A 10,521-nucleotide genomic window follows, 5' to 3' on the forward strand; every position below is an offset into this window, starting at 1 on the left:
CGTAGAAAATTGGCGTGGATTAACCATCCATAAAAAATCAAATGTTGAATTAGAAGATCCAATTCAAAATGAAACGCCGCAATTATCAAATAAGAAACGAAAAAATACTTATCTTGATAATTGCCCAAATTGGAACGACATGCCAACATTAAAACAAATTACCATACCTTTATTAAAAAACGGCAGCTTGCTTAAAGCATCGCGTTGTAGTGGTAATTTTATTGTTGTTCGCGAGACATGTGCATTTGATTCTTTAACGCAAATAATAACAAATGCAATAGTGACTAATGAAACTTATAATAATATCATTACTAAGGAAAATAACAATTTTTGTAATTTTGCAAAAAGCATTTTAATCATAGACAGTGCTAAAATTACGAGCAATATTTATACGGAACGTACTAAAATTCTTAGTACTGTATCCATTTTTGAAATGCAACCATATCGAGCAAATGTTATGCATTTAAATACGAATTGCAATGTCGCGCATTTAGCGGAACACTTATTCGCAAATTTTCCCAGTCTAAGTATAAGCAAAAAATGCCAACATTGCAATCATGAAAATTTGCGAAAAGTTCCAATAGTCACTATTAACGTTGATATAATTTTACAAAATGGTCTTTCCGATTTACAAAACGCTATAATCGACACCAACTACGACAAACATTCGATATGCAGAGAATGTCATCAAAGCGTGCTGGAAAAATATAATTTTTAATCACACTTGCTCATTGATTGCAGTGTCTTCACAGACAAGCGATATGCTGCTTCAATAGGAATAGAAAAAACAAATACACTCGACTCCGTACCTAAGAATTTAAATATTAATAAACAGTGTTACATTTTAGCTGGTGCAGTATCCTATCATCAATATGCTAGTAATAAAAATAACGGACATTACACAGCATACATATGTGATACGACTGGCTGGTACATGTATGACGATATGATGTCTAAACCAAAAATAGCATCAATAGATAATGAAGAAGTAGTACCGCATATAATAATATATTCCATAATAAATAACAATTAAGCATAAATATTTATATAATATAACATATATAACTTATAAAATTATAAAAAAAAATTTTTATGTAATTTACATGCGCCATCGCACGCACACACACACACACACACACACACACACACAACAAAGAGGGTTTGGAGTCGTGAAATACTACGGGAGTGACGAACCGTAGGGTCCTGACCTCTGTTGTGTCACACAAACCACAGCACACACACACACACACACACACACGCACACACACACACGCACACACACACACACACAAACCACACACACACACACTCCTAATGACAAAATTAAATATTCGTAATACTTTCATTGTTATCGCTGATTTAAACATTTCATTTTGTGAAATTAGCACCCCCAAAATTCAAAATTGGTTTTTTTAGCTTAATTCGCCGGAACTATTTTTAAAATTAATAAGGAACTTTAGAACTCTTCGGGGTGCATTCAGAATTCAAAGAAAAAATTAGTTTTTTAAAAAATGGGGTGCCAACTTCACAGAGGCTCCGACTTGACCTAATCATTAGTATGTTATGGCTCATTAGTATTAAGCGGATTTTGGTTTGAGTTAATCAGATTGGAGTCGAATCGGATAGATAACAAGTAAAAAAATAAAATAAAAAACGAGGAAGCACGACAGGCATCAAAAAATTAAAAAAAAATTATTTTATTATTTTATTATTTGTATTTTTTTTATTTCCGGTCTAGTTTTTGGGTGGAAAATGATCCAAAAAGAGTCAAGATGTTTGGATAATTTTGTCTACGCTGTAGCTATTGTTCAGTTTGTAACGGTCCCTTGTAAGACATTACATAAATAATGACCAGACAGACTGGGACAAGTGGATCTCCTACGCTATGTTCGCATACAACACGACCCCCCACACAGCCACAAGTACCCCTTTGAGCATACTTACGGATACCAAGCAAAGTTACCGACAACCTTAAATAAACCGCCTTACATAAACCAACGTATACCTATGACAACTACGCGCAAAAATTGAAAGAAAGATGACGAGCGACTAGTCAAATTGCGGGAGACCGTATAAAAGAAGAAAAATTAAAGGCTAAAAACCAATATGACAAGACCGTGAAGGAAGCAAAATTTAGAGTGGGAGATAAGGTGCTTGTGTATGACAAAATGCTCCAACGCGAACGATCCAAGAAATTAGACGCATTATGGGCAGGACCGTACACGATAATAAAAAAAAATTCAAGTGTGGATTATACAGTGAAGAAGGGTAAAAGAGCAATACGCATGCACACAAATAGATTAAAATTATTTATTGAAAACTAGGAACTTACCTATTATCGTCTAATTATCATCAGACGAGTCCCCTTCTAAGTCATCCCGCAAAAAACAATAGGAGAAGGATCTCCTCACGTCCAAGGCCGCTCTTATTAGCCGAAGCGGAATCTCCGGCGCCCGCTCTATAGGCATCACACGCACTTCCTGCACAACTCGCACCCCGGTGCACAACACGTCAAGGGAAACCCGATAGGACCTCACTAAGTTAATTATACGGCCTACGGCCTCATAGACCCGCGCCAGCCGATCACGGGGCAACTCCGGTCCCACAAGCGGCGCCCGATAGGCGCCCCATTGACATCACGCTTCATCGGAGCACACCGAGCACCTGAATTTAAACCAGTGCACAAAGCGCTGTCCGCAATAGGAACAAGAATTGTAACGGGACATAACCGCGAGAAAAGTTGTCATAAGACTAAAAGGTGACGACAGACGACATATAGAACAAACGCTCCGCTCTCTTGATAAAAAATTGCACACAAAGGTATATACGCATGATTACAAATAAAGTAGTAAGAGGAAATATATATATATATCATTACAGGATGCTTGTATTCAATGCCAACGCAGCGGTATTAAGACAGTCAAGCCAAATACCGCTGCGTTGGCATTGAATACGAGCATCCTGTAATGATATATATATATTTCCTCTTACTACTTTATTTGTAATCATGCGTATATACCGTTGTGTGCAATTTTTTATCAAGAACCGTACGAACTTGAAGAATTCACCAACGAACCAGGTATACACTTCAAAAGAATAGGTCATTTACACTACTCTAAAAGCACATGGAAGTTAGTGATAAAATTAGATTTAGCAACACTAAGTACGAAGCAGGAACATATACGAAATTACATAGAACAAACAGAAAAAAAGTGCAATGTACTAATGCAACGGAAAACATATGCCTTAACTTAGTTAACATTACAAAACAAAAATTAAACTATTTAGAAAAAATAACAGTGCAAATAACTACAATCTACGACAGACGTACAGACAAACGCAGGGGAATAATCAACGGAATAGGTACAATAGCAAAAACATTGTTTAGTACCATGGACGCGGAAGACGAAAAAAATATAAATAAACAACTAGAGTTAATATATAACCGACAAAGCACAATACAACACACAGTTCGAAACCAACTGACAGTAATCAACATGTTAACACACTTAAACAAATTAGAAAATATAATCGAGCAAAGTGAGAAACTCTTACAAGAAAATTTAGCAGAATATATTACACTAGAAAAAATACAGGAACAATACAAAGTAATTATGGCAGCTTTAACAGACTCCATTAGGGACGCTGAAAATATTATAGAATACTTGGCGCAAATTAAGGAAGGAAACATGTATCCAAAATTAGTGCCGTTCGACAACATTGTCGCGCATTTAACGGAAGCCGCAGCGCAGTTAGAACAGGGATATTACTTCCCGTTTAGGACACATACAGCAAGTTGGCACGAAATAAAGAAACACGCAAGCGTAAGCGCATACGTAAGTAAGGACTATAACCTATATACGATACTGCGTTTCCCAATAATTTCACAACCTAAATATAACATTATAAATGCAATCGAATTCCCCGCGCCAGCATATAATAAAACGTTTAAAAGTATACAAATAGAAAACAATATGTTTGCCATAGATAACTTTAAACTAACATATTTAATTATAACACACAAAGATTTGCAAAAATGTAGCAAAATAGACTCCTATTATATATGCGAGCACAGCATGCCGACTTATCGCATAAATACTAATATACCGTGCGAATTGCAACTGTATACGCAACAAGTGCAAAATAAGCATGAATGTAAGGTACACTATCGGATAACGAGAACGACGTTATGAATCCCGTTACATCAACCACATACATGGCTGTACTCAACAGCCAAAAAAGAAAAAATAAATATAAAATGCGATGAACATACAGAAAGCAATTTGGTAATAAAAAATACAGGCAGACTGACCTTACGAGGAATCTGCCAAATTAAAACAGAGGACATGACATTAGAAACAAAAAAGACAATCTACGTAGCAAGCATAGACACATATTTACCAAATTTCAACATTGCACCATCACAAGACAAAGACATAAGAATACTCGACACATTAGATAACCTGATACAACACAACATAGAACTAATAGAGTTAAGAGCAAAGATAAACGACATAGACAACGATTTACGAAACAATGAATAGAAGTTTTACACAAAACGACAGTTTATTTACCCCATGACCTCGAGCGGATTAATAATAACTCTAATCATAATATCTATTATTGCCATTGTAGTTTGGAAAATAAAAAACAAAAAAGACAAAAAGAAGACCAAGAGTAACGATACTTGACGATGACTAGAGTTTACCTAGATCCATACTAAAAAAAAGCAATAGCACACATTTTTATAAAATAAGAAACAATTATAATTATATTGTAAACGGGTATAAAACATTTATAAACTTTAGTTTTAAGCGAAAAACTACGTACCTTCGTTTTTCTTCTTTAACGGGGAGGGATGTTATATCCCTAAAAGATATAACTATTAAGGTATAACTACTCATATTACATCCGCTCGACGACGGGCACTGACCGCGTAAAAACGCAGACGCTGCGAGATACACGCGAAACCGAAATTACCCAACGTGCAAGCAAAGCAGGACTTTGAATTTACTTCGCTTGCACCTAGGTCCTTGACCGAGGGGGCCCGTTGCCAGGCACCCCTTTCGATCAAGGAACTCTCAAAAAGCGAGACTATAAAAACGGAGCAGGAGACGCGCCGAATAGTCGCTCTCGAGTCGTTAATTAAGAATTACCTCGCAAACCGCGTGCGGTCTATAACACCTTATCGCAGTCTCGCGCGCGAGTCACGAAATCATACGTAATCGATTTAGCTCGATTAGTTAAGTAACTACAAAGTGTAACATTGTGGAAATAAAAATTACACCAAGTGTTTAATTCAAATAAAGGATTTTTTAATAGTGAAACGTGAAGTGCATTGGTGCAACCATCCCGATCCAAGCCCTGACGCCCCGGATCCTCATCCTAATTTGGCGCGACCCCTTGTGCCTTACCCGAGGCACACAACAACACATAGAAATCTATTTAACAACTTCGAATTACAGACGTCAATTTCAACATTACAGCAGTACATCACTAATCTCGCTTTTTTGTGCGTTAATGTATTTATGTATATACAAAAAACAAAAATAAATATTTTATACATTTAACACTTGTCACCTATTAACTCTAACTACAAAAAAAAAAAAAAAAAAAAAAAAAAACATTAACATTTTGATATTTCTATAAACTTTTTATAGCATTCAAAAATAAGGTTTATAAAGAAGAAGCTCAGTATTGCATCCGTTCTTGTTAACGCATGATGACGAAATATCTAACTTGAAAATAATTACGAAAAGACTATAAAAAATCGTCCTATCGTTTCAACTGATTTCATTTCCTCAAGGGAGGCAAGAAGTCCCACATAACCACCCGTCCTCTACCCGGAGGCGGGGGTATCCATGAGGATTTCCACTACGTAAAAAAAAAAAAAAAAAAGGGTATCGATTCTGTAACTTTTTTTCAAGTAAAAATGTAAAAACTAAAAAATTCTCGCCAATCACGCATTGATTTTAAAATGAAATTAATGTGCAATTGGCGAAAATTTTTTATTTTTCACGTTTTCACTTTAGAAAAAGTTACAGAATCGATACCCAGCTGATTTTGCGTATTACAAGTAAAACACAACTTAAATTTACTTAAAAACAAATTATAAATATTAATAAATCAAAGCAAAATAATACTCGAATAAATTATAACAAAATACATAATGTCAATCGAATAATTAACTTTTTGCTTAAAAAATTTGTTCTAACACAATAAGGGTTTCATATATTGTGAAATCCTATAAATTTCTTTAAACGAAAAGTCAGTATCAATTAGACGGTTGAATTTTGAGCCAATATTACTATTACATCACATCTATAACCTTGAAAAATATACACATTAGAGCTATCGGATTTCATGTCTAAAAATTATCAATTCATTGAATCTTCAAATTACAATGGCCTAGTTTACATCGAGCACTTCATACGCGTATTAAATAGCAAATATTAGTAAATTGACTCATTTTTATTAGCTGATCAGCTCAAATGTACTATTTGATACGCGTGTTAAGTGCTCAATGTAAATTAAATCAATGTGAATTTATTTTGATTCAATTAGTTATATACTTATTATTACATAAAAACTAATTAAATAAATAAATAATATAAATAATAATATAAATAACAAAGACATCGTCATATCTCCAAATAAATTCAAGGACAAACATATTAATCCTTTAATTAATACTAATAAAAAATGGTTTATTAATTTGACTGACACAATAATTCCATCCAATGTTACTAACTTATTGCAATTTGGGAGTAAATTCGGCCTGCCGTTTAATAATGATAAAAAGTTGGCCATACACGAATTTATCAAGGATATGGAAGGAAATTCCACCAGTTACAACATCAAAAATTTAAAAACATTGCGCAACAATTTGGTTCCACAACTTTCCAATTTTTTACGTGGCAAAACTAAGTTTAATTCAATTCATGAAAAATTGATTTGCATGCATAGATACACAAAGAAATTTTGCCATAATAATCCTGATATTTTCTTTACAAGGGCCGATAAGGGCAATTTAACATTCGCGATGACAAAAAAATATTACACGGATAAGATGGAGGGCCTACTTAATGACAATAGCACCTATTCTATCATAAAAAAGAATCCATCCTCTAGAATAGAAAAGGAACTAAACGATACTCTTAAAAAATGGCAAAAAAAAAGGGTACATTTCCAATAAAGAATATTTTTTACTACGTTCCAGCGACTCCCTTCTTCCAAAATGTTATGGTCTCCCAAAAATACACAAGGAGAATACTCCATTTAGAATTATTGTGTCATCAATTAATACCACGCTATACTCGATTGCCACATTTTTACATAAAATTATATCAAATAGTATTCCCACGGTTAAAAGCAATATAAATAACAGTTTTGAATTATATAGCAAGCTTGCGGGTAAAAAAATTAGTACGGAAGATATCAGGAGACGCGGTAGTGTCTCCAGCCATGTTTAAACCCTAAAAGACCTTAAAAGACACTACAAGTCTCATATCCTGCACCATCAAAGTCCATTTTTTGGGGGTGTAGAACTACTAAACTATAAAAAATTTGGAATTGCACGAAATATAACCTGAAAGGCGGCATTGCCACGAGTAATTTGAGCCAAGAAGGAATAAAATCGGTCAAGCCGTTCTGGACATACAAGCGGTCAAAAAATGACGTTTTTCATAAAAAATTAAGAAACGTCGTCTTCTTCTTCTCTGTCCGCGTCCGCTGACGTCATCAGGATTATATATACAGGGTGAGTCATTTTAATTTATGGACCCGAATATCTTCCAAATTACGGTATCTACAAAAAAATGGTTTAGATAAAAGTTGACCAGGACAGAGGGGGTCATTCAATTGTACCATTGGTTTTGACCTTGAGGTCAATTTTGAAGGTTATTTCAAGGTCACGATGGTTTTTTTAAATTGAACACCCTATTTTTGACTGCGGATTTTGAAAGAGCGGAAAATTTTACATCAAACTTGTCTTATGAAAAAATTGTTTTTGCGACCTTAGAAAGGTCAAAAATGAAGGTGAAATGCCTGAAACACGATCTGGTGTACTTTTTCTGAAATGACGTGGTTTTCTGGGTAACACAAATGTGCATAATGCTTAAACAAAGTCAATGATTTGTAAAAGTGTAAATTACTTTGACTAGCTTGACCTTGAGGTCAATTTTCAAGGTTGTTTGAGGTTCATAACGCATTTTTTTATTAGTAAACCCTATTTTTGACCGCAGAATCCGTTTCTTGACAATGGACTCTTAAACAATGGCACTTTTTACAAGAGCATAAAGATTTTTTAGTTTTTCGACCTGACCTTTTGAAGGTCATATCAAGGTCAAAAGCACTTTCATCTTACTTTTAGCGTTACCCGGAAACAACGACGTGGACGTAGTAAGTTCTGTTTCCTTTAGGGTGCTTGATTATTGTGAGTCCCCTTGCCTCTCACGTCGGGGTGCTTGATTATCGTGAGTTCCCTTGCCTCTCACGTCGGGGTGCCTGATTATCGTGAGTCCCCTTGCCTCTCACGTCGGGGTGCCTGATTACCGTGAGTCCCCTTGCCTCTCACGTCGGGGTGCCTGATTATCGTGAGTCCCTTTGCCTCTCACGTCGGGGTGCTTGATTATCGTGAGTCCCCTTGCCTCTCACGTCGGGGTGCTTGATTATCGTGAGTCCCCTTGTCTCTCACGTCGGGGTGCCTGATTATCGTGAGTCCCCTTGCCTTTCACGTCGGGGTGTCTGATTATCGTGAGTCCCCTTGCCTCTCACGTCGGGGTGCTTGATTATCGTGAGTCCCCTTGCCTCTCACGTCGGGGTGCTTGATTATCGTGAGTCCCCTTGCCTCTCACGTCAGGGTGTTTGATTATTGTGAGTCTCCTTGTCTCTCACGTCGGGGTGCCTGATTATCGTGAGTCCCCTTGCCTTTCACGTCGGGGTGCCTGATTATCGTGAGTCCCCTTGCCTCTCACGTCGGGGTGCTTGATTATCGTGAGTTCCCTTGCCTCTCACGTCGGGGTGCTTGATTATCGTGAGTCCCCTTGCCTCTCACTGACACTGTAATTTAAATGAATTACCCACGGAGTAATTGTTCAAAATTACCTCCGTTGGCTTCGAGACATAACTGCAATCTGTTTTGAAAACTATCCACAGTTCTAAGCAGGGTAACTCTAGGAATGGCTGCACAAGCTCTACGAATGCGGTCCATAAAATCATCTCTTGTGGTTGTTCGTTCAGCAAAAACAACATTTTTCAAGTATCCCCATAAAAAGAAATCGGGCGACGTCAGATCTGGTGAGCAAGGAGGCCATTTAACTGGACCCCTTCGTCCAATCCATCTCTCATTGTAACTGGCATTTAAAAAGGCACGTACAAAGAGTGCATAATGCGGTGCAGCACCATCTTGTTGAAGCCCACATTCTTGCTCTTGTTGCTAAGTCAACATCTTCTAATAAGCCTGGTAAGTGATCTCTTAGCAACGATAAGTAACTGTGTCTATCAACGTTTTCTTCAAAAAAATAAGGTCCAATCAAATAACCATTTACAATGCCGCACCACACCATAATACTCCATCGATTTTGATGATCTATTGGCCTATACCACTGAGGATTAACATCTGACCAATAATGGCAGTTGTGTCTATTAAGTTGTCCGTCACTATAAAATTTAGCCTCATCTGAGAAAAGCACATATCTAAAAAAATTAGGATCATCGTGTAACATTTGTAAAGCCCACTGGCAAAAAGCAATACGCATCAGATGATGATTAGGCTGTAAAGCCTGCGTAAGAGTTATAGGGAAAGGATGATAATTTAGAGCTCTTAAAATTCTAACAACAGTTCTTTGTGGTATACCTATTTCCCTTTCAATCTGGCGAGTACTAACATGAGGATTAAGGTGAACTATTGCTAAAATAGTTACAACTCGCGCATCATTTTCGTCATATTCATGATGTTGACGTTGACGAACAAGATGTCCATTGCGAGTTCTTTGGACTAAACTACGTATTGTCATATCAGTTGGATGTCGCCTTTCAGGAAAACGTTGAGCATAAAGCCTTGATGCTGCATTGTAATTGCTATGACACTCCCCTAAAACTAATATAATATCAACAATCTCATTAGGACTATAATCAGCCATTCTGGAAAGGTAACTTGTGAATGTAATTACCTACATACCCTGTATGTATGTTTGGAATTTTTAAATTTAAGCAACTTTAAATAATAAATTGTTCAATTATGCAGAAGTGAGTAAGAAAGAAAAGGAATAAAACTCTATTATAACAAGAATTATAAATCTTAAATCAAACGTAATTGTTTAGTTTTTTTCAATCGTTGATTATTAACATTAGGTATCGGATACCTTACGTCCGCTGCTCCCGTAAAAAAGAAATGGATTTCCATTTATCCTTTTGACCTGACTTTTTGAAGGACGTCGCCCGATTTCTTTTTATGGGGATACTTGAAAAATGTTGTTTTTGCTGAACGACCAACCACAAGAGATGATTTTATGGACCGCA

At 36.2% G+C, this 10,521-nt stretch overlaps 1 pseudogene; it reads right to left on the reverse strand.

Moving 5' to 3' along the window:
• Positions 1–9,076: 9,076 nt before the first annotated feature.
• Positions 9,077–9,758, reverse strand: LOC114928990 (uncharacterized; annotated as a pseudogene).
• Between the last annotated feature and the right edge of the window lie 763 nt (positions 9,759–10,521).

Source organism: Nylanderia fulva, unplaced genomic scaffold (genome assembly GCF_048542155.1).
Source record: "Nylanderia fulva isolate GAGA-0341 unplaced genomic scaffold, ASM4854215v1 Scaffold192, whole genome shotgun sequence".
Classification (NCBI taxonomy): Eukaryota; Metazoa; Arthropoda; class Insecta; order Hymenoptera; family Formicidae; genus Nylanderia; species Nylanderia fulva.